Source organism: Geotrypetes seraphini, chromosome 1 (genome assembly GCF_902459505.1).
Source record: "Geotrypetes seraphini chromosome 1, aGeoSer1.1, whole genome shotgun sequence".
NCBI classification, from domain to species: domain Eukaryota; kingdom Metazoa; phylum Chordata; class Amphibia; order Gymnophiona; family Dermophiidae; genus Geotrypetes; species Geotrypetes seraphini.
This window is the reverse complement of record NC_047084.1, coordinates 72,902,468-72,928,471: the sequence shown is the minus strand read 5'-3', so window position 1 is coordinate 72,928,471 and position 26,004 is coordinate 72,902,468. Positions and strand designations below refer to the sequence as shown.

Sequence of the window (26,004 nt, the reverse complement as noted above, 5' to 3'; positions counted from 1 at the left end):
GGGCTTCAGGGTAAAGTAGCACTGTTCGCCGATGATGCCAAACTGTGTAACATAGTAAGTGAAAGCAACCTACAGGATAGTATGACACAAGATTTGATCACGTTAGAAAACTGGTCCTCGACATGGCAGCTAGGCTTCAACGCTAAAAAATGTAAGGTCATGCATCTCGGCAGAGGAAATCCATGCAGAACATACTCCTTGAATGGAGAAACGCTAGCTAGGACCTCAGAGGAACGGGACTTGGGGGTAATCATCAGTGCAGACATGAAGGCTGCCAAACAAGTAGAGAAGGCCTCATCAAAGGCAAGGCAAATGATGGGATGTATCAATAGAAGCTTCGTCAGCCGTAAACCTGAAGTCATAATGCCACTCTATAGAACCATGGTGAGACCCCATCTGGAATACTGTGTGCAATTCTGGAGGCCACATTACCGGAAAGATGTGCTTCGAGCTGAGTCGGTCCAGAGGATGGCCACTAGGATGGTCTTGGGGCTCAAGGGTCTCTCATACGAAGAAAGACTGGGCAAACTGCAGCTCTATACCCTAGAGGAGCGCAGGGAAAGGGGTGACATGATTGAGACATTTAAGTACGTCACGGGTCGTGTCGAGGTGGAAAACGATATATTCTTTCCCAAAGGACCCTCGGTCACAAGGGGGCACCCGCTCAAACTCAGAGGAGGGAAATTTAGTGGTGACACCAGGAAGTATTTCTTCACAGAAAGGGTGGTAGATCACTGGAACAGACTTCCGGTGCAGGTGATCAAGGCCACCAGCGTGCTCGACTTTAAGAATAAATGGGACATCCACGTGGGATCCCTACGAGGGTCGAGTTAAGGAACTAGGTCATTAGCATTCAGACTTAATGGGGTGGGTCAATAGAGTGGGCAGACTTGATGGGCTATGGCCCTTTTCTGCCGTCATCTTTCTATGTTTCTATGTTTCTATATTTCCGGCGCCTATCTTCCACATAGCTGCAATTCTGTAAACAACACCATTGCATGATTGACATGTGATCGGCAGCCATTTTTAAGGTGGCCACCGATAATGGTGCCATTTACAGAATCCAGATGTAATGGTTTAAGAATCCCTTCTATAAGTCCAATATTAAATGAAAGTCCAGATATGATTGCTCTACAAGGGTCGTCAGGTTTATGGATTTTAGGTAGTATGTAGAATGTGCACACAGAAGGATGATTTGGTAGGAGTCTCTTTAAATGTGCACTGGATCGGTGGCATGGAATGCTGCTACTATTTGGGTTTTTTCAGGTACTTGTGACTTGTTTTGGCCTCTGTGAAGACGGGATACTGGGCTTGATGGACCTTTGGTCTGACCCCCCCCCCACCAATTGGTCTAGCACCCATCTTCTTCCCTCCGCTCCCCCATAGTCTGGCATCTGTCTTCTTCCCATTCTGTCTTCCACATTTCCCTTCAGGGTCTGTTCCTCTCCACCCTCCTTCAATGTCTGTCCTATTCCTTTCCACCACCACCCTTCCCTCCCTCCCTCCTTTACCATCTGTTCCTTTCTACCACCCTTCAGCTCCTCTCGCAAAAAACACTCAAAGAATCCTCCCCAACCTACTCCCCAAGAGAGAAAAAAAAGGCCACAGCCGACTTAGCTTGAATAAGCCTGGAAAATGCAGGTGACAGACGCAATATCAGGTTCAACCAAGCCCGGTTTCGGGAGAATAATACCCCTTCATCAGGAATGTTGAAATGAGTCGGAGCTGGCTGGGGAAGGGAAGGAGAACTTGAAGAGACGCGTAAGCGCGCTAAAAAGCTGAGCAGAAGTAACGTCGGAGCAAAAAGGACCAATGAGAAAAAATAGGGGAGAAGCCATCTCTTTTCCAAGCTGAAGAGCCCTAACCTCTTTGGCCTTTCTTCATATGAGAGGATTTTCATCCTTTTTACCATTTTGGTTGCGTCTGTCACCTGCATTTTCCAGGCTTATTCAAGCTAAGTCGGCTGTGGCCTTTTTTTTTTCTCTCTTGGGGAGTAGGTTGGGGAGGATTCTTTGAGTGTTTTTTGCTATTTTTTCACTCTCAGTGTCACTTATACTTTACTTTATTGTGGTTTAGCACTGATTTGTATTTAGATTTTGCACACGTGGGGCAATCCATGATGGTGTGCAGGCAGACATGAATCACCTCTGTCTCTTGAGTGTAAGCGCTGGAGTTTTACTCCTGTCGCTGAACCTTCACACTGAGATTGCCCCTTACTCTAAATTTATTTATTCTTATCTTATTTATTTATTACTTTAGGGGTGACTGGTTAGCATTTTACACTCTTTGAATCCTCAGACTTTTTTGCCTTAAATGTATATTTTCCTCTTTTTTGCCTCAGACTTTTTTCCCTTAAATGTATATTTTCCTCTACAAATATATTGTAACTTTCCCCCTCTACCCTCTTGTTTCATGTGTGTTAACCCAATATGTTTTTTAATTTAATGGTCAGTGTATTTGTATTTCTATTTTACTTGAATTGTACATCGCTTAGGTATTTAATAAGCGATTTATCAAGCACTAATAAAACTTGGAAACTTGAAACTATTGTGTACCTGCAATATAACAAGCTGCAAACTGTGCCAACACATTTACAGGATCCCACAATCATTCATATGGGGAAAAACATTCAACATAAAGAGATCCTACATATGCCCACCTTCAAATGTGGCAAATATTATTTGAAGCGAAAAGTGTAAAGAAGGGTGCTACATTGGAAAAACAAGCCAGATGCTAAAGACTAGGATCGATTTACACAGCTATAATATTAAACCCTGCATTGCCAATCAGGCTATCACCTCTGTCAGACAACTCATCAGAAAACCAGAACACTGCATCAATGATTTTATGGTGGAGAATACTAAAAGGAAATTTTAAGACAATGTAAGGAACATAAGACCTTTGAAATCAAAATGATAAAATACTTTGACACCCACCAGGCAGGACTTAACAAAGATCTTGTTTTTTTATTGCATTACAAACCATAAAATTATACCGCTTTTGACACCTGCTTATCACCCATCCATCTACCCATGTTTTTGATATAGCAAATAAGAGCTTTTAGGTAGTCTGAAGCTGTCTAGTTAGGAAATGAATAAATGTCACTGCACTTCCTGATTCTCGGCACTTCTGAAGCTGCCAGATTGGTGCTCGGAAGTCTATTCTGCATGTGCTGAATAAAGCATGTTCTTATAGGGCAGAAGACACTACAGGGATTCAAAGAAGGTTTGGATAAATTCCTGAAGGATAAGGGGATTGAGGGGTACGGCAGAAGTAGTGATAGGTTATAGGATGAGGCAGGGACCACTTTGACAGGTCATGGACCTGATGGGCCGCCGCGGATGCGGACTGCTGGGCGTGATGGACCTCTGGTCTGACCCAGTGGAGGCAACTTCTTATGTTCTTATCTCTCCCTGTTTCTCACCTTACCTACCTTGCCCTCTTCTTGTGAGAATGCCATTGGAATGTTTTTATGTTTCACTTATATATTCTGAAATTTGTCAACATTTGCTTATTTTTGACCTTTGAAAGCAACTCAAAAAAGGCATTGTTAGTCCAATAAAAAAGGTATCACCTTATTTTCTATGTTTTGTTTTATTTCTGTATATATTACCTTGAAAGAATAAAAAAAAAATCAATTCACTTTTACCCTTTCTATACCAGTTAGAATTTTGTAGACCTCAATCATATCTCACCTCAGCCATCTCTTTTCCAAGCTGAAGAGCCCTAACCTCTTTGGCCTTTCTTCAAGTTTCAAGTTTTATTCATTATTTGATTAATCGCCTATCATAACTACTAAGCGATTTACATTTACAGAAAATACATGATAAAATTAACAATAATGTAATAAAAATCTAAAAATCATTAAAAAAAACTAAATAAATATAGACGGGAACCATTGGGATAGAGGGGGAAGAAATACAATTTATAATAGGAAAGGAGGGAACGATAGGGTAAAAACATAGAATGGATGGGAAAACAAAATATTTATAGCTGACTGAAGTGAAAGGGAGTTGTAAAGAGTAATTGGCATTTCAATTAAGAATTGAAAGCGTCTTTAAAAAGAAAACTCTTAAGTTGACTTTTGAATTTATCGAGGTTTTTTCTCCTCCCTTAAATAAAGTGGGAGGGAATTCCATGTTTGCGGGGCTGTGACAGAAAAAATATACTGTCTTCTGGTATTTATGATTTTGAGGATTTTCATCCTTTTTACCATTTTGGTTGCTCTTTTTTGAACCTTTTCTAATTTCACTACAGTATAATCTCGCTTATAACAGAACCTCGCCTAGAGCGGACGAGGTCTGCTGGTCCCAGCCGTGTGCCATTATAAACATGCAGAAAATCATCGCATATAGTGGACTCGCATATAACAGACTTTCGGATATAACGGACAACCAATTTGGTCCTCAGAGCCGCTTTTAGCTGTAGTTTTCTTCGGCTATAATGGACATGCAGGCTTCGCCTACAAGGCGTGTGGCGTGCCAGTGATATAGTATCAAAATGCAGCCCAGAAGAAAATGACAGAGTATTTTTCTTTCCAGTACAGTATGACATAATGCTTTAGAACATCTTTTCGTGTTCTAGTTTTGCAATCATTTTGTGCCATACTAATGTTTTGCTGAGTTTTGTTCTTGCTGATATGGTTGTGCAGTGACTGTTGTTTCAAATTGATTGAATGTTGTTTCAAATTGACATAAATAAAGTTTTAAAAAAATGCAACTCTGAATATAACGGACTCTGGACATAATGGACCGTTTTTCCAGGTCCCTTGAAGTCTATTATAATGAGATTATATTATATATCTTTTATGAGACACAGTGACCAGAAATGAATGCAATATTTAGGTGAGGTTGCACCATGGAGCCATACAACAGCATTATGTCATCCTTGGTCTTATTGACCATCTCTTTCCCAATAATTCCTAGCATCCTGTTTTCCCTTTTTGGCTGCTGCTGCACATTGATCTTTTTCTTGGGTTCTGATCTCTACAATGGACCTTGTTGTTAAGTGCCATTGACTCGTGCTTGAGTCCTAGCAACTTGATGAATTGGAGATCTAAAAAGAAATAGTTTTTGTGCTAGTCTGGAAAGATCATCCAGCATCATCCTCATGGTTGTTTTCAATGTGTCCAGCCATCTGATTGCTGGTCACCCTCTTCGCCTGGTTCCTTCGATCTTCCCAAACATGATGTCCTTCTCCTGTGATCTTTCTCTTCTGATGGTGTGACCAAAATAAGACAGTTGTAACTTCATTATTTGGGCTTCAAGTGTCATAGCTGGTTTAATCTCTTCCAGAATCGATTTCTTAGTTCTTCTGGAGGTCCATGGCTCAGCTAAAATCCTTCTCCAGCATCAAAGCTCAAATGAGGCAATCTTCTTTCTGATTTGTTTCCGCAGTGTCCAGCTTTCGCATCCATAACTGACTACTGAGAAAATGAGTGCATGAACAAGTTCTAGAGCATGGGAGCTACTCCTGAGAAGGCTCGCTAGCGGGCATCACATCACACAATTTCTTTTGATGAGGGTACAGATGCTCCTTGGGAGGCCTTCAGAGGTTGCAAAGATGTGTAAAGGGTTAGATTATTCTTTAGATATTCATGCCCATTTTGTCTGAGGACCTTGAAAATCAGAGTTTTAAATGTATCCCTGTAAGGTACTGGTAGCCAGTGTAATTTTTGCAGGAATGAATGTTAACGGATTTTTTTTGTGATCTAATTATGTAAACCAAATCAAACTCCCATTTTTATATGATTCGGTATGTAAGACTAAGAATTAGATTAGATTAGGAAGAGTAGAATGTAATCATGCTGCTTGCAACCTCTTCATAGTCATGCTGCAGCAAACTCTTTTTTGGTTAAACCAGTGTACAGGTCATTACAGTAGCGTAGTTGTGATATTATTGTGGCATGGACCACTGCAGTCAGACTTGTCTTTTCATTAAAGATCTCAATCTGTATACTTTGGAGGAAAGGCGGAGAGGGGAGATATGATAGAGACATTTAAAAACCTATGTAATATAGTCGAGTCTCTTTCATTTGAAAGGAAACTCTGCAATGAGAGGGCATAGGGTGAAGTTAAGAGGTGATAGGCTCCAGAGTAATCTGAGGAAATATTTTTTTACAGAAAGGGTGGTATGAGGGAGAACGAGAGGGCACTCTCTAAAGTTGAAAAGGGATAGATTCCGTATAAACGTAAGGAAGTTCTTCTTCACCCAGAGAGTGGTGAAGAGCTGAAACGCTCTTCTGGAGTCTGTTGTAGGGGAAAACACCCTCCAGGGTTTCAAGACTAAGCTGGACAAGTTCCTACTAAACTGGGACATACGCAGGTGAGGCTGGACTCATTTAGAGCACTGGTCTTTGACCTGGGGGCCGCCGCGTGAGCGGACTGCTGGGCAGGATGGACCACTGGTCTGACCCAGCAGCGGCATTTCTTATGTTCTTATGTGTGGAATAGTCTCCCGGAAGAGGTGGGGGAGACAAAGACAGTGTCTGAATTCAAGAGGGCCTGGGATAGGCACATGGGATCTCTTAGAGAAAGAGATAATGGTTACTGCGGATGGGCAGACTAGATGGGCCATTTGGTCTTTATCTGCCATTATGTTTCTATTATATGAAGAGAGATTTCATAGCTGGCATTGATGATAGAGTAAGTTGTTTGAATTTGCAGGATCAGAGCGAGTGATGAATCTAGCATCGAGTGTCCCCTAGTCTTTGTAATTTTTGAAAGAGTAAAAAATGGATTCACTTTTATCTGTTCTACACCACTCAGGATTTTGTAGACCTGAATCTTATCTCCCTTCAGCTCAGTGGTGTAGTCTTAACCTCTTTAGCCTTTGACCTTTGATTGCTAGAAGATTCCTCATCTGATAAACACTGACAGGCTAGTTATTACAACAACTAAGACCTGATGCTTCACTTAGCACTTTAACTCACTGAGTGCTTCTGTATTTAATAATCCTGGAGTGTCAAACTGCCATACTGGAGGGCTGCAAACTAGTCAGACTTTCAGATCAGTATGATCTATCTTTCAGCTGAAGTTGGTTGTGTGGTTCTGGTTTGAATGCTCTGACCATGTATGCTGCTGTATAAGATTTACTATAATGAATAACAAGGTAAGAAGAGGTTAATATTGTTAGTTGAATAATGATAAGAATGTTGTAATCATTATGTGGGGTTGAGTTTTATTATTATATATTTTAGTGTGTTGAACGAAACAGAGCTGTTATCAGATCTAGCTCCTGAAGACACCTAGTGGTGAAACACAGAATCGTATCAAGCTTGATTTCTTGGATGAATTGGACACCATCTGCTATGATATTTATTGGATGCATGAAATACAGCGACTTTTGGATATACCTGATAAAGAACTGAAAACTCAAGAACATCTTTAGATGGTTGCTGCTGTACCCGTTTGTATGGATAAACATTTCATGGAAGTTTTAACAGTATATTTTATTGGGTGAATAAACTGGGATGGCTCTATGTTGGTGATATATTATGTGTAGTTGAAGAGATTTGTATAAGTTTGTATGTAATAAAATAATTTTATGAAAATTCTAATAATAATAAATGATTAACTATTTAAATTGAAAATAAATAGCTTTTTTGAGTAATATTTAATAATGTTTATACATGAGATATATTTGCACATAATGGAGATAATGAATGTAAATACTAGGGATATATCAAGTATTTGTATTTGATTTGGCCTCAAATTGTGCCCCACATACATTATTTGCATTCAGTCGAATAATGATTTAAATTCGAATACAAATAATCTAGAGCTCTACTGTACTATGGGCTCCTTTTACGAAGGCTTGTTAGGTCCTTAATAAGTGGAATAGCGCGCGCTAAAATGCCACACGCACTAGCTGCTACTGCCTCCTCTTGAGCAGGCGGTAGTTTTGCAGCTAGCGCGCGCTATAGTGCGCGCTAATCTGGTACGTGCGCTAAAAATGCTAGCGCACCTTCGTCAAAGGTGCCCTATATCCTACTGAAATAAATACTTGATCTCTGATTGCTTCTTTTATTATTTGTAATGTTACGGCTCAATGCCCATTATTGGTATTTGTATTTGGCCAAATAATATTTTTCATTGTTTGTATTCAGCCAAATAGTAAAATATGCTATTCAGTACAGCTCTATATTGTGTCAGGCACCGTCCTGTCAAGAAAAACTGTGAAAAATTGCAAGCAGTCTTTGTAAGACTGGATATCAAAATGGCAGGATATCAAAATGGCAGATGCACTAAATGCTAAGATGCCCATTATATTCCTATTAGCGTCTTAGCGATTAGCACGCTAATCGTTAGCATATACTAAATTGGTTGCCACACCTTGATGAAGTTCCTCCTAAATGTATCAAATAACTACTTATTTATTTATATTATTTATATTGTTTGCTGGTGAGGATTTGTTAGGATTTTTATGTGATTGTTTTGTTTGTTAAGATGAATTTTTACTGTAACCTACTTTGGTTTAAAGTAGGATTTAGATGGAAATACATATAAATAACCGACCTATACCTAAACGGAAATACAAGCAAAATACACATAAGTATTTCCCTTTAAGGAGAAACCCCCCCCCATAAGGAACCAATTCCCAAAAGGCTAAGGGGCTAGAGTTGTTATCTCTAAGAAACCAGACAGAGAAGGAAAACCTAGGGAGGGACTAGCCTATTTGGAAGTTGAATGGGGGAGCTGTTCTCATGGGTGGGAGCCAGTAGAACAGGTAATCTCGTCAGGAAACATTGCTCATATTAGAGAAGACAAGGTGGAGTTCAGCCACTTGTCCTAATTAGGAGCCAAACAAGATAAGTCTATGTGTTGGTGGAGGGCTTCCTGAGAAGGAAGAAGTTTAGACCCAAAGGTCCATAAAAGGTATCCTGGAAGCCATAAAGCAGAAGGTAGGGAGATGAGGAAGAATCCATAACCAGAAGGACAGATTTGCCTGATAACCTCGGGACACGTATCTCTAAAGAATGAAGGAACATGGTCAAAAAGGCAAGTTATTTACCGCTACCTCATTGAATCATGGAGTTTTGGAAGTTTGATTTAACTAAGATTAACAGCCAGAGGTGGAGGATAGACAGTCAAGTTAGGTTGAGTTTTATCCTGTCCAGAATGAGGAGGCTGTTAGACTGAAACTCCTAGTACCTACTCAAAGGAGGCAGTCTGGTATTTTTTAAAGCTTATTTTAAAGGAAAGCTGGCAAGACAACCCCCCCCCTTCCAGGTGATGTGCTAGCTACTTTGCAGTCTATGGAAGGAATTATAAACTTGAACCATGAACTTAAACACTGTGTTTTCGTGTTTTATTCTGCCAGCAGAAGTATCAGTTATACTTATTAATAAAAGTATTATGTTTTCCCCAAGAAAGCGTAGTAGTCACTAGTGGGAGTGGAAGTTTGACCAGTGGTAAGGAATTCACCCTGAGTAAGTTATTATGGAAGATGGAATATTATTGCTAACAATAAGCTAATTGTAACTTGTCTCTGAGTCCTTTATTAAAGGCAAAATCCATGATCTTAGGGCTCCTTTTACTAAGCCACGTTAGGGCTTTAAAGTGCAGAATTGTGCATGCTACATTGTCCCGCTTGCTAGACCTTAACGCCAGCATTGAGCTGGCGTAGCGCGCGGTAATTTCCTGTGTGTGCTAAAAATGTTAGTGCACCTCAGTAAAAGGAGCCCTTAGCTCTGTAGAGGCTGGGACTAGACCCTGCCCCTTAAGCCAAGAAAAAAAAAGCCCTTAAGCCATCTCCCTGATGGGTTGTTGACCAGACTTTTTGATGAAATTCATATGGGATATCTGAAAACCAAGTTTAGTTTGTTGGCATTTAGGACTGAAGCTTTACATCCCTGTAATAAACAGTATAGTTTGGTCTATTCTTCTAGTTACAATGATTTTTTGGAAAATACACAAGTCTTTCTTGAAAACCGCCTCCATGAGTCTTTTAGCACTACAAAATATAAAATGTTACTGTATTATGTGAAAGGTGGCGTGATCATTTAGTGGTAATATAACATTAGTATTCAAAAAATAAAATATTTTAAAGAGATGTAATCAGTACCCAGCTTGCTCATTGTAAAACACCATTCTAATAATAATACAGGATCATAAAACACAATATGGCATAAATTTTAAAGCTAATGATTCCCTAACACAGTAACAATGAATGCTGTATCAGGTTTGAATGATTTCTCCTAATTGCATGGTGTTGGTTTCTAGCGTCTACCGTGAGGCAGAATTTCAGTAATGTGTTTGTAACATTTTAATGAGGAGGATATATCACAACTTAGTTTTGATAAATTGGCAATAACTTACAAGATAAAAAGGTCAGAAAATAATTACAATGCTGCAGCATGCAGGTAAAATGCTCAATGAAATTTCAATTCGATAGGACTGCGAGAGATTGTAACTTCTCATTTTCATGAGATTTCCCAGTGGTAACAGAGTCACAAACTAGCTGAAGTGCAAATGAATATTTTAAAATGGTAGGGGGGGCGCTGTTGAGCCCGACTGGGATGGTCGCTTGAACAACTAGCTCCAGCAACCTTTCTTTACTTTTTGCTCTTTTGCTGCAATATTTTCGTTTTTCACCCCTCTAATTACCACCTTCAGCTGTATGAACTATGGCTTCAACTACTAAGGGCAAGAGACACAAGCCAGACCCACCTTCTCCGGCGAAAAACTCCAATTCAGAGACTTCTGATACTGCTGCATCTCCCTCCATGTCTGACTTGTGGGAAGCAATTAAAACAGTTCAAGAACTTATGACAGACACCAAAGATGCAATATCGGAGCTTAAAGAAGATCTGGCAGTGATTCACACTGATTTGTCTTCATTTAAATCCAAATTGGCTGATTTAGAAATCAAATCGGCAACTACGGAGGCTAATGTTAAAGCACTTCAGGGCCATGTGAAACGCACGCTGGCCCTGGAGAAAGATATGGAAGACGCGAGTAATCGTTCTCGCCGGAACAATTTGCGTCTTTTGGGGGTCCCGGAAGGGCAGGAAGGAAACAATATGGTCACCTTCCTCAAAGCGTTCATCCCCAAACTGCTGGATCTTTCATTCACCCACGACTTCGAGATTGAGCGAGCCCACCGGTCGCCATCTTCCAGGCTCCCACGCGACCGTCGACCGCGACCCATCGTGATGAAAATCCTGAGATACCCTCAAGTTATTGCTATACAACAAAAAGCAAGATCTATGGCTCCCATTACTTATGAGGGTAACCGGATTCTTATTCTCCCGGATCTTCATAAGAACACAGTCAAAACCCGGCAGCAACTCCTAGCATTCCGTCCCCAGCTAAAGAAGATGGGCGCCCGCTTTGGCCTCTTTTATCCGGCGCGGATGCGGGTGACATATTTAAACCAAACAAAAGACTTCACCGATCCAGAGCTTTTGGCCACCTACATAGAAGAAACTTCGCCCACCCCGATTGACAATGTGTGAGTCTGATCTGCCCTGCTCTGCTAGCAGAAGCATGGCTGTGCTTTAAAGAGTGACTCTCTACTTCAGAGCAATGGAATTTTCCTCACCACGATGCATTACTTCCTTTTGTAATTATGGCTCAAGTGTTTAGTTTAGTTTTTTTCTTTTTGCACAATGTCTGCCTAATCTCCTTACCTCTACTGCACTCCTCTGCACCACGAGCTGACAATGTGCTCTCTGTTTGTTTCCTTTCCCGCCTTGGGCCTCTGCATCATTAGATTTAATGCTGCCTGCATCTGTCTCTGGAGCCGTTTTCAGCTCTCTCTCTCTAGCCTCTCACTGTGTGCGGCTGCCTTCTGCTTTCTCCTTGGTCACTCTGACACCTTGTTTTCACTCACAGCGTGCTCCTGTATCTGTTCAGCCCTGTTAGTTCTGCTTCAACTGTTTTTGCTACCTGGATTGTTATGACTGGTTATCTTTCAATTAGCCTAATAGCTCAGTTGTTTACTCAAGGTTTTACTGCTTGAACTTGCTGATATCCTGTTTTTGTTTTCCTGCAGCAAGAGCTCCTGTTTTCACAGTCTTTGTCAATAGGTTTGCTGGTGTGTGCTGTCCTTCGGCCTGGGCCTTGGCTTTGGCTTCTCAGCCCACCCATATTTTATGGCCTGCTGCTATTTAGCAGGGGGCTTTCTCACCTTTTCCAGTATATTTTATTGCTCTTTACTTCTTTCTCTCTTTATTGGTATTTCACTGATATTTATCACTCCTGTTCTATTTACTACAGATATGTATGCAGTTTCTGATGGGTATTTCATTCCTTATATTTTATATGCAGACAATTATCAGATTCTTTTTATTATCTTCAAATGTCATTATCAATAACATCTTTGAATGTCAAGGGTCTTAATAATGTAATAAAACAACGGAAGTTAATGTCATATTTGGATGATATTAAATCTGATGTTATTCTGCTACAGGAAACTCATCTTAATTCTGCTGACTCTGCCAAGTTTACCAAACGTGGTTTTCTTCCTCCCCTTTTCTCCCCTGCTGAGGATGGTAAGAATGGTGTCATTACTCTGGTGAGACAACATCCCTCCATTTCCACACTTTTTAGCTCTCATGATACACATGGTAGATGGGTAAGTGCTAAGCTTTCTATTTCCAATCATGCATTGCGAATCATTAACATCTATGCACCTAATATTGATTCTCCAGATTTCTTTCATAATATCGCCAACCATATATTGCAGGATCCAGATACTCCCGTAATAATAGGGGGGGATTTTAACCTCATTTTGGACCCTAGTAGGGACCGGAAATCACACGCCCCCTATAAAAAATCAAAATCATGGTATGCATTGCATGATATTATGACTCAGTTACAACTAACAGATCCTTGGAGAATCCACCATAGGGATGATGAACAATTTACATTCTTTTCTGCCCCCCATGCCACATACTCCAGGATTGATTATTTCCTTGTCAGCACATTCTTTCATCTGACATTCACTCCATAACTGTTTCAGATCATGCTGCCATTACAATAAATTGCACACATTTCTCCCTAGAACCTCGCAGTAAGCAATGGCGGTTTAATTCTTCACTCCTTGCTGAGGACCATTTTTCGGATTGCATTAGTGCTGCCATTGAAGAATTTTTCAAATTCAACATTCCCACACATACTAATTGGATTGTTACCTGGGACGCCTTTAAGGCATTTATTCGTGGCACTATTATTCAATTCTCAGCCAAACTTCATTCTTCTCAGAAAACTGCACAACGGGATCTGGAATCCCGCATTCGTTTGGCTGAGTCCATCCATATCTCTGATACATCTAATATACAAGCTCTAACTGATCTTCGCAATCTTAAATTGCAATACAACTCTCTTTTAAGCTCCTCTGCTGCCAACTCTGTTTTTGTTCAAGCATCCACATATTACGCCGACAATAATAAACCGGGTCATCTACTTGCAAACTATCTGAAAAAATCTCAAGATAAGATTACCATATCTTCTATTAAAGATGTATCTGGGCAGTTATCTACAGACTATTCCTCCATCTCTTCTGCCTTCCATGATTTTTATCAACAACTATATTCATCAGAAACCTCCCCCTCTATTCCTCAGCTTACCTCATTTTTATCTTTTCCCCATCCTTCACTCTTACCTACCGAGACGTCTCCTCTCTCCTCTTCTTTCTCTGCTCAGGAACTCCAGGACGCCATTAACTCTCTAAATTCGAATAAATCACCAGGCCCCGATGGCATTACTGTTGAGTTTTACAAGGCCTTTCTTCCTACTCTGCTTCCACATTTGCTATCTTTCTTTCAGTTTCTCTGCAATCAGGGCGATTCTTCAGGCTCCTTTACAGAGGCTACCCTTATTGTGTTTCCCAAACCCGGCAAAGACTCCCAAGATGTCAAAAACTATAGACCTATCTCTCTAATTAATGTGGATGCTAAAATCTTTGCTAAAATTCTTGCTACCCGGCTCCAATCTGTTCTTCCATCTCTTATCTCCCCTGATCAATCTGGCTTTATCCATAACCGATACTCCTCCAATAATACCCGCCTTTTGTCACATATCATCCACCACACTACATCTCATCCAGACAGACTCTTGATTATGGCCCTCGATGCTGAAAAGGCCTTTGATCGCCTAGAATGGCATTTTCTTTTTCATATTCTCCGTTGGTATGGATTCCCAGATCCTTTTATTGATATGATCAAAGTTCTATATTCCCACCCGACGACTCGGATTATGATTAATGGCCGTACCTCGCAACCTTTCTATCCATCCCGTGGCACCAGACAAGGATGTCCCCTATCCCCATTACTTTTTAATCTCGCTCTGGAGCCGTTATTAGCGGCTATCAGACACGACCATAGAATTAATGGCTTCCAGTCTGACCAATTTTCAGTTAAACTCTCGGCCTATGCAGACGATATCCTGCTCTACATTACCCCGGACTCTCTTTCTCCTGTTCTTGAACAAATTAGACAGTACTCAGCCATATCTGGCTATAAGCTAAACATAACTAAATCAGAAATACTTCCGCTAAATTGCATCGATGTCCAAACTGATGCAATTAACTCTGGCTTCATATGGTCCCCTACCAAAATTAAATACCTTGGTTTATTCTTTGGTCCTACTCTCGAATCCACATTGAAACTTAATTCTGATTTCATCTTCTCTATCATTCACACTTGTACTTCCAAATGGTCCCCCCTCAACCTCTCCTGGTGGGGCAGACTCTCTACAATACGAATGATGATAACTCCCAAAATAAATTATGTTCTCAGTATGCTTCCATGTCTTTTTTCTCCCTCTGTCTATTCTCGTATTGAGCGTCTCCTTTCTTCCTTCTTGTGGCACAACAAACAGCCCCGGATTGCCTTGCGTAAATTAAAGTGTCCTCGGGACCAGGGAGGTGTCAACTTCCCTAGCTTTCGGGAATACCATTATGCTTTTCTATTATCTCAAGGCTCCCTATGGTCTAATCTTTTCCTCATAAGCACACCGCCTACGTGGTTATCCTTAGAGCATTCTTTACTCGATCCGTACATCATGCAACATGCTCCTGCCATTCCTCTGACTTCAGAGGCCAAACGCAATCCGATTTTACATAGTACTTGGCAAACACTTAACCATATTGACTCCATCTCAGAGAACAAATTAGCTGATTCATTAGCGGCACCTATTTGGCATAATCCCAAACTTAAAATTGACAATTCCGTGGTACTTTGGAAATCTTGGCAACAGCAAGGTCTCTGTACTATTGCGCATCTTATCAACGCGAATAAATGGATTACCTTCTCGGACATTATGGCAAAATTCCATATCCCTCCCACCCAATATTTTAATTGGATTCAGCTGCATCATTGTCTTACTGCGAGGTTCTCATCTCCCGCATCCTTGCATACTACTCCTGACCTCCACTCAAAGATACAACTTTTCTCTGCTTCCAAAGGTCAATCTTCAAATTGGTACAAGTATATGCAGGCAAAATCATATCCTTTCCTCGTCGAATCCATCTCTAAATGGGATCCGATGTTGCAATCCCCTATTACCGAGCAATTATGGTTGGCGTTATGGCCCAGATTATTTAAATCCCTTCACTCAGCCTCTCATAGACAAACAGCTCTTTTCCTCTATCATAGAGCCTTCTGGACTCCTATTAAATCAGCCAAAATAATGAAGTCCTCAGTTAACTCTTGCTGGTCTTGCAAAGCATCTGAAGGCTCCTTGCGGCATATGCTCTATGATTGCCCCCATTTGCAGATTTTCTGGAATTCGATCTGGCACACGATTTCTAAAATTTTCTCTATCACTGATCCTTTCTCATTTGATATTTTGATTCTGGGTTCCTCGGCACTCACTGCCCATCTATCTGTGTATCATGACCGCCTTTTAACCCTTTTATTAATTCTAGCCATTCAACTTATTTTACATAATTGGAAAGATTTTACAAAATTAGATTATAACCAATGGTGGAATTCAATGTGCCTCCACAATAAATTTGAACGACATATGGCTGACCGCCATAAATCTAGAGCGACTTTTGATAAAACTTGGTCGATTCTGGCAAACATCAGCACTTAGACCCTTGACCATAAACCGGATCATTTACCTATAGTATTCTGGTTTGATCTTTCCTTTATTTTCTCTTTATTTTATTTCATACTATTTTGTCATTGTCTGCTGACGATATACAGTCACATGTGCACTGTTTTAGCGTGGACTATATTGTATCTTATCTCTCTCGATTTACTCCCTTCACTATCCCATACGAAGCTTGTTCCTCGTTCTTATAGGCTTTTATGATGTGCATACTAACATGATTGATATACTGTTTACTGTTCATTTATCTTGTTATTACCACTTCTTATTATGTAATTGAATATACTGGATGGGTGTCATCACCCGGTTTATAACCTGTGCTTCCTTGGAAGCTCTTCTTTTTGTACTTCAGGTTTTTTTTAATGTTTTCCAAAAACCAATAAAAATTTTTTTGAACTGAAAAAAAAAAAAAAAAAAATGGTAGAACACAAATAGACAAACAGGTTCCTAACATACTGCTGCATTTTTGTCATAGTCTTATTTGAATGGGATATTATAGCATACGTCTCGTGAAGTCAATACTACTACTACTACTACTAATCCAATCAGTCATGTCTGACCCTGGGCTACTCTGTAGGCCAGTCCCTGCCATGAAATCAATACAAAATTAAAAAAATAACCACCACCAAAAGACATCATATTCTTTCTCTTTCATCAGCAAGCATTTAATTATACTTACTAACTGCTTATTTTAGAACATAAGAATAGCCTTACTGAGTCAGATCAATGGTCCATCAAGTCCAGTAGCCCATTCTCACTGTGGCCTATCCAGGTCACTAGCACCTGGCCAAAACCCATGTTACCGATCCAGGGCAAGCAGAGGCTTCCTCCATGTCTTTCTCAATAACAGACTATGGACGTTTCCTCCAGGAACTTGTCCAAACCTTTCTTAAAACCAGCTACACTATCCGCTCTTACCACAACCTCTGGCAATGCGTTCCAGAGCTTAACTATTCTCCGAGTGAAAAAAAATTTCCTCCTATTGGTTTTAAGAGTATTTCCCTGTAACTTCATTGAGTGTCCCCTAGTCTTTGTAATTTTTGATGGAACGAAGAATCGATCCACTTGTACCCGCTCTACTCCACTCAGGATTTTGTAGGCTTCAGTCATATCTCCACTCAGCCATCTCTTTTCCAAGCTGACGAACCCTAACCTTTTTAGTCTTTCCTCATATGAGAGGAGTTCCATGTCCTTTATCAACTTGGTCACTCTTCTTTGAACCTTTTCTAGTGCCGCTATATCTTTTTTGAGATAAGGAGAACAGAATTGAACGCAACACTCCAGGTGAGATCGCACCATGGAGCGATAAAGGAACTTTATAACATTCTTAGTCTTGTTAACCATCCCTTTTTTAATAATTCCTAGCATCTTGTTTGCTTTTTTGGCCACTGCCGCACATTGGGCAGAAGGTTTCATCGTATTGCCTATGATGATACCCAGATCCTTTTCTTATGTGCTATCGTTTGTTACAATGTATTGAGCTCAGTCCTCTATCACTATTTCACAGTCCTAGTGACGGATGTATAAGGGTAATTCAATAAAGTAGGTGTCAATGTTTAGACATCAAGTAGGTATATAAATGACCAAAATACTGACATACACATGCGTATATGAACATAGGTGGATAAATACCAATATTTGAGCTATGTGATATTTTATAAAAAGATATCAAAATGCAATGGTGTGTGTACTTTGAAGTTAGACATACATATGAAAAGGGTATGGGAATTGATATACTGCCTTTTTGTGGCTACAATCAAAGTGGTTTACAAATTATATACAGATACTTATTTTGTACCTGGGGCCATGGAAGATTAACGCCTGGATTCTGTAACCAGCGCTGCTGTTGGCGGCGTCCTTAAAAGAGGCCGCCGATCGTGTGTCAATCATGCGATGGCACTGATTACAGAATCATGCCTTGGGCAAAGGAAGGGGCTGGAAATGTAGGCCAGGGTTTTCCAGGCCTACATGTCCGGTGCCTACCTTTGATGTGACTCGAGCCTCCTAACCTAACGCCATTTCCAGCATTAGGCACACCCACAGTGGCGTTAGTCAGCCTAAAGCGCCTACAGAGGTGTGATTCCAGCACATTGAAACTTGGTTAAAAATATTGTTTAAATCGTGTTTATTACTGAGCTTGGGTGCCTACCGGCACCTAAAAAATTGGTTCATAGATGAAAGCGCACGGAACAATCGCACGCAGACAAAGGAGCTCAGACAAATGAGCACAGGACGTCAGTCCTCCGGATTAAAAGTTAAATTTAAAGCGCTCTGAAGGTGTGTGTGTGTGGGGAACCCCCCAGTTTATTTAGAAGTGTTGGCGCTGCCATTGGGGGTTTGGGGGAGGAATCCCCCCAATACAGAGGAAAGTGTAATTTTTCCGTTTTAGGGAATAATTACAGTTTCCTCTGTAAGTGGGGGGTGAGGGGGTCCCCTCACCCACCCTCAGAGTACATTAAATGTAACTTTTAATCCGGCGCACTGACATCCTGCGTGCGTTTGTCTGAGCTCCTTTGTCCACACGTGATTGTCTGGAACTCTTTAGTCCCGTCACCAAAAAATTGACACCAGTTAGAGAATCTGGGCCTAAGCGATTTGCCCAGAATCAGAAGACGCTGCAGTTGGAATCAAATCCAGTTCCTAGGCCACTGCTCTGCACTAACCACTAGGCTACTCAGAATCTGGGTGGAGCATGTGCAAGGTACATAGCTATATGTACAAAGTATAGAATTATATAATTTACATGCATATTTTAAAAATTTAGGTGCATTTACACTCGCTCTATAGCTGGTATAAGTTTTGCACCTAAATGATAAACATGTGTTTTACCCGTTAGGCTTATATTTTATAAAGAAAAAATAGGCACCTATTCTCCTTGATAGAACATACTCCAGCTTGTCAATTTATAGGCACCTAAACGGAGGTGCACCTAAACGGAGGTACACCATCATAGAACTGCCCTCAGAGAATCCATACTTGTCATCCTTGTTCAACTTATTTATACAGATTCAAAAAAGTCATCAATTTCTAAATATTTAGCATGACATCTTCAACTTTCAAATGCATCTCTTGGCTATGAGGGGGTGCTGAAAAGATCTCAGCCCAACCAAGAAGAGAATGTCGTGGATATGGTTCAATCAATGATCTGAAACAATGCCAAAACCATAGAATTTTGTTTCTGCAAATTGGCACTTAACAAAAAGCAATGTTACCGTAACAGTTGTTATCCAGGGACAGCAGGCAGCTATTCTCACTAGTGGGTGATGTCATCCGACAGAGCCCCGATACGGACATCTTGCAAGCATGTCTTGCTTGAAGAAACTCAGAAGTTTCGAGATGCCCGCACCGCGCATGCGCCAGTGCCTTCCCACCCGATGGTCCGGGCGTGTCTCCTTAGTTCAGGTAGCTAGCAGAGAAGCCAACCCAGGGGAGGTGGGTGGGACGTGAGAATAGCTGCCTGCTGTCCCTGGATAACAACTGTTACGGTAAGTAACATTGCTTTATCCCAGGACAAGCAGGCAGGTATTCTCACTAGTGGGTGACCTCCAAGCTAACCTCAATGGGATGGAGGGAGAGTTGGCAACTTAGGAGAACAAATTTTGTAACACAGTTTGGCCAAACTGCCCATCCCGTCTGGAGAAAGTATCCAGACAATAATGAGAGGTGAACGTATGAAACGAGGACCAAGTGGCAGCCCTACAAATCTCCTCAATCGGTGTCGATCTGAGGAAGGTTACAGAGGCTGCCATTGCTCTGACCTTATGGGCTGTGACCTTACAGGGAAGGGGTAATCCAGCCTGGGCATAGCAGAAAGAGATACAAGCCGCCATCCAGTTGGAGATGGTGCGCTTCGATACAGGTCGTCCCAACTTGTTTGGATCAAAGGAGACGAAAAGTTGAGGAGCAGTTCTGTGTGGTTTGGTGTGATCCAAGTAGAAAGCCAAAGCACGTTTACAGTCCAGAGTGTGAAGAGCTGATTCTCCAGGATGAGAATGAGGCTTTGGAAAGAACACTGGAAGCACAATGGATTGGTTGAGGTGAAATTCAGAGACCACTTTAGGCAGGAATTTCGGGTGAGTGCGGAGGACCACCTTGTCATGATGGAATACTGTGAAAGGTGGGTCCGCCACCAAGGCCTGAAGCTCACTGACCCTGTGAGCAGATGTGAGGGCCACCAGAAAAACCACTTTCCAAGTGAGAAACTTTAGTGGAACCTTGCTCAGAGGCTCAAAAGGAGGTTTCATAAGCTGAGAAAGGACAACATTTAGATCCCAAACCACTGGAGGCGGTTTGAGAGGAGGATTGACATGAAAAAGTCCTTTCATAAATCTGGAAACCACAGGATGAGAAGAGAGAGGTTTCCCTTGTAGAGGCTGATGGAAAGCCGCAATAGCACTCAGGTGGACTCGTATAGATGTCGACTTGAGACCAGACTGAGACAGATGTAAAAGATAGTCCAAAACAGAGGATAGGGAGGCTCGCTGAGGCTCCTTAGAATTGGAAATACACCATGAAGAAAATCTAGTCCATTTTTGGGAGTAGCATTGACGAGTAGCAGGCTTCCTGGAAGCCTCCAAGACATCCCTCACCGCCTGGGAAAACTGGTGCGGAGTTACGTTGAGAGGAACCAAGCTGTCAGGTGGAGAGACTGAAGGTTGGGATGAAGCAGAGACCCCTGATGCTGAGTAAGCAGTGAAGGAAACACTGGAAGTAGGTACGGTTCCCTGCTGCTGAGTTGAAGTAGAAGGGAGAACCAAGGTTGCCTGGGCCACTGAGGAGCTATCAGAATCATGGTGGCATGGTAGGACTTCAGCTTGACCAGAGTCTTTTGAATGAGAGGGAATGGCGGAAACGCATACAGAAAGCGATTCTCCCAATCCAGCAGAAAAGCATCTGCCTCGAGGCGATGAGGAGCGTAGATCCTGGAGCAAAACTGAGGCAGCTTGAAATTGTGGGGAGCCGCAAAGAGGTCTATCTGAGGCGTTCCCCACTGAGCAAAGATCTGATGAAGGGGCTTGGAATGGAGTGTCCATTCGTGAGGCTGGAGAAGACGACATTTGTCCGCCAAGACATTGTCCCTCCCCTGAATGTAGACAGCTTTGAGGAAGGCTTTGTGGCGAACCGCCCAATCCCAGACTCTGAGAGCTTCCTGGCAGAGGGAGGCCGAGCCCGTGCCCCCCTGCTTGTTGACAATGGCGACCTGATTGTCGGTGCGAATGAGGACCACCATGTCGTGAAGCAGATGTTGAAAAGCTTGAAGAGCACTGAAGATGGCTCTGAGCTCCAGAAGATTGATTTGATGGAGTCGGTCCGCACAGGTCCAGAATCCCTGAGTGCGAAGCCCATCCAGATGCGCTCCCCAGGCATAGGTCGAGGAATCGGTTGTGAGAACCTTCTGGTGGGGAGGAGAATGAAACAGCAAACCTCTGGATAGATTCGAAGAGGTCATCCACCAGAGTAGAGACTGCCGAAGAGCAGGAGTGACTGTGATGTGTCGAGTCAACGGATCCGACACCTGAGTCCACTGAGATGCCAGGGTCCACTGAGGAATTCTGAGGTGGAGTCTGGCAAACGGCGTCACATGAACTGTAGAGGCCATGTGGCCCAGGAGGACCATCATGTGTCTCGCTGAGATGGTCTGGCGAGAAGACACAGACTGGCAGAGATGAAGAAGAGCATCCATGCGCTGAGGAGGAAGGAATGCTCTGAGACGTATGGTATCCAGGACAGCCCCGATGAAGGGAAGAGACTGGGTCGGCTGTAGATGAGACTTGGGAAAGTTGATCTCGAATCCTAAACTCTGCAGGAACAGAATCGTTGACAGGGTCGCTGAGATGACCCCTGAGGCCGAGGGAGCCTTGATCAGCCAGTCGTCGAGGTAGGGGAATACCTGAAGACCTTGGTTCTGGAGGGCCGCGGCCACCACCACCAGACATTTGGTGAAGACTCTGGGGGACGAAGACAGGCCGAATGGAAGCACTCGATACTTCAGATGGAGATTTCCCATCCGAAATCTGAGGAACTTGCGAGAGGCCGGATGAATGGGAATATGAGTGTAGGCCTCCTTGAGATCCAGAGAGCATAACCAGTCGTTCTGCTCGAGGAGGGGGTAGAGAGAAGCAAGCGTCAGCATGCGAAACCTCTCTTTGACTAGGAATTTGTTGAGGACCCTGAGGTCCAAAATGGGTCGCAGGTCGCCCGTCTTCTTCGGAACAAGGAAGTACCGGGAGTAAAACCCCTGGTTCAGTTGGTCCGTCGGGACCGGCTCCACGGCACGAAGCCGGAGCAAAGCCTGAGCTTCCTGAAGAAGAAGGGCGGTCTGAGTCAAGTTGGAAGGATACTCTCTTGGAGGGTGGTCCGGAGGGACCCGATGGAAATGAAAAGAGTATCCTTCCTTGATGATAGTAAGGACCCAGAGGTCGGTTGTTATGGCCTCCCAGCGATGATAAAAATGATGGAGGCGCCCTCCAATGGGAAAAACAGGGGGAGGCAGAACAAGGTTGGTTAAGCCCTCGACGAGACAGTCAAAAAGGCTGAGTGGTTTTAGGGACAGCTGGCGACTGAGACTTAGGCTGACCCTTCTGGGGAGGCTGTCGCTTTGCCGGTTGCCTCGCAGGTGGAGTTTGCCTCGGCTGATAACGCCGCTGATAAATCAACGGCGGGCGAGAAGGTCGAGACTGCTGAGGCTTAGGCTTCGGCCGAAGGATAGATTGGAAGGACTTTTCTTGGTCAGACAACTTCTTCGTGACAGTCTCGATGGATTCGTCAAAAAGATCCGCCCCAGCACACAGGACGTTCGCCAGGCGGTCCTGAAGATTCGGGTCCATATCAATGGTCCGCAACCAGGCCAACCGGCGCATCGCCACCAAGCAGGCCGCCGCTCGGGCTGAGAGCTCGAATGCATCATAGGCAGATTGCATCAACTGAAGCCGAAGTTGGGACAGCGAAGCAACCAATTCCTCAAACTCAAACCTAGCCTGGGACTCGATGTATGGTGTGAACTTCCGAAGCACAGGTAGAAAAAATTCCAAGTAGGCTGCAAAGTGGAAATTGTAATTCAGGACTTGAGACGTCATCATCGAATTCTGATAGATGCGTCGACCAAACTTATCCATGGTTCTGCCCTCGCGGCCCGGAGGCACTGAAGCATAGACCTGGCCAGGATGAGACCGCTTGAGCGAGGATTCGACCAGGAGGGACTGGTGAGAAAGCTGAGGACCCTCGAAGCCTTTATGATGCACCGTGCGGTACCGCGCATCCAATTTGCCAGGGACCGCAGGGATAGAGTAAGGAGACTCGAAGCATCGCATGAAGGTCTGGTCGAGGAGCTTGTGCAGGGGAAGCCGCAAGGACTCTGCCGGAGGACGAGGCAAGTGCATGGTATCGAGGTACTCCTTGGAATATCGAGACCCAGCATCGAGAGTAATGTCCATGTCATCTGCCATCTGCCTGAGGAACGATGAAAAGGACAGTTGGTCCGCCGTCGCCGGTCTGCGAGACGGACTAGAAGAAGAAGAGGCTTCAGGCTCCAGAAAGGCCTGCGAGCAACAGGACGAGTAGAAAACCTCGGGGCCCTCGAACTCCGGGCCCGGAGGAGGAGACCCAGTCGAAGCAGCATACCCCAACCGAGGCAATTTCTTCTGAGGCGAGACGGTCGAGTGCCGAGAGGAATGCTTCGAAGAATGTCTGGATCGATGCCCCTCTCGATGCCTGGAAGGGGATCGAGCCCATCTGTGAGAAACTGGGTCAGACGCCTCCAAGGAGCAGATCGGACTCGATGCCGTCGATCGCAGAGGCGGAAGAGTCGGCGCCTCCCCCGACGACGCCCAGGCTTGATAGGGGGTTCGGAAGAACTCGTCCTGCTTCCTGCTATGCCCAGGACTGGGTGGCCCCGAAGGTGGACGCCACACTGAGTCATGGGGCGGAGTAACCGGTTCCAAGGGAGGCAGGTCACTAAACGAGGCTTTCCTCGAGGTGATGGGCTACAAGGGAGGCCCTCCTCGAGGGAATCGGTTCCAAAGGAGGCACAGCACTAACAGAGGACCTTCTCAAGGACCCGGACACCGCTCGCCGCTCCTCCTCGCCGAGCAACGAGGTCGTGTGGCGAGGAGGAGGAGGAGGAGGGGGCGGTCCGCCCCTCAAAGCCGAAGCTGGGAGGTTACCCTGGATGGTGGCAATCAGCCGAGGCCCCATGGTCTGCATGAGCTCCACGAACTGAGCCTCCAGAAGGGACCGCAACGAAGCCGATATGGAGGGATCCGCACCAAAAGGGGTCCTTCCGCACGGTCTCCGCGCTCCTTCGGTGCTGCGTGCTTCTGCTTGCCAGTCTTCGGCACCTTGAGCACCACCGGTGGAACTGTAGGGGTCGATATCTGCTCCGAGGAGACGGAGGAAGGCACCGGCGCCGAAGCCAGGGCCGAAACCGGTGTGAACGATGCCGGTTTCATGAGGCCCGAAGCAACCGGGGAGGCAGAGGGCTTCGCTGAAGGAGTCGAAGCACCCGTCGATGTCGATGTCGAAGCTGCAGGATCCAATGAAGCTTCCATCTTGAACATTGACTCCCACAGTAGACAGCGGCGCTTAAACGCTCTCGCCGTCAGAGTGGAGCAAGGCCGGCACGATTTCGGGAAGTGATCCGGTCCCAGACACTGTAAGCAGCGTCGATGAGGGTCCGTGAGCGAAATCGTGCGCTGGCACTTGCTACACTTTTTAAAACCGGTAATCGGCCGGGACATAGGCCGGAAAAGCTCCGCCGCAAGGTCGAAGGCGCGGGGCCCCAGCCACGCGGCTGACCCGGTATCGGAAGGAAAAAATTTTTTTGAAAAAAGAAATCAAAGAAAGAAATAAATGCACAGGAGAGCCAAAAGAATTCAACCCGCGGCAAAACAGAAGGCAAAAAAAGAGATTCAATGGGCGCAAATTGAAGATAGACTTCTCAGCTCCGCGGAAGAAAAAGAACTGAGGAGACACGCCCGGACCATCGGGCGGGAAGGCACTGGCGCATGCGCGGTGCGGGCATCTCGAAACTTCTGAGTTTCTTCAAGCAAGACATGCTTGCAAGATGTCTGTATCGGGGCTCTGTCGGATGACATCATCCACTAGTGAGAATACCTGCCTGCTTGTCCTGGGATAATAAGATAGCACTCTTTTCAGAGGACATGTCTGTGTGCCCAGATGGGGTTCCACAAACCCACAGATTATCCGGGTTTTGGAAAGCCCTACGTATCTGAAGGACCTCTGAGCATGTGCGGATGACATTACATGCATCCACATATGCTCGGAGGCCCTCCAGACCCGGTGGGAAAGAAGAGACGAGGCAGTGTGGGAATAGGGCTGGAGGTGGAATAGGGCTGGGTTTGGGACAGAATTGGATGGGATTTGGGGTTAAATGGGGTGGGGTTGGGGCAGAACTAGGTGGAGCTGGAGATGGAATGGGGCGGGGCTATGCATCCGGGATTTTTTTTTCCTTCAACTATGGTAACCCTAGCCCATACTACAGTAGGAACAACATTTTAGAAAGACTGTCCCAACTCAGCATATGGATGTCTAAGTCTGTATGTTACCTATGGATGTCCATTTCTTAGAACAGGATATGCTGACAGTCTATTCTAAAATACATGAGAAATGGATGTCCATGTGCTGATGTCCAGCATGAACATCCAAATTATGAATGGGGTAAAACAAGGGACATGGACATCTTTGTGGTAGCATAGGAAAGTCCATGTTGTCAAATGGCCACATAGATGTCCTTGTGGAACAGAGGGTCACATGATGTTTGATGGGGATGTTTGTTGGGTAGGGCATAGGTTTGGGCAAAATTATATAAATAGTACTGCCCCTATAAGAAAGCTCCCCAGAGCAATGGGCCATACATCCATGCCTATTGAATCTGGATAGGATACATAATTAACAAAACCAATATTGAGATGACTAATTTCCATTA

The 26,004-nt window shown here is 43.8% G+C and overlaps 1 protein-coding gene across 2 annotated transcripts in view; it reads right to left on the bottom strand.

Annotated features, from left to right (window-relative positions):
* ADAMTS12 (ADAM metallopeptidase with thrombospondin type 1 motif 12) overlaps window positions 1–26,004 on the bottom strand; it is a 521,425-nt gene that overhangs the window by 49,825 nt on the left and 445,596 nt on the right. The gene's annotated exons all lie outside the window — the stretch shown is intronic.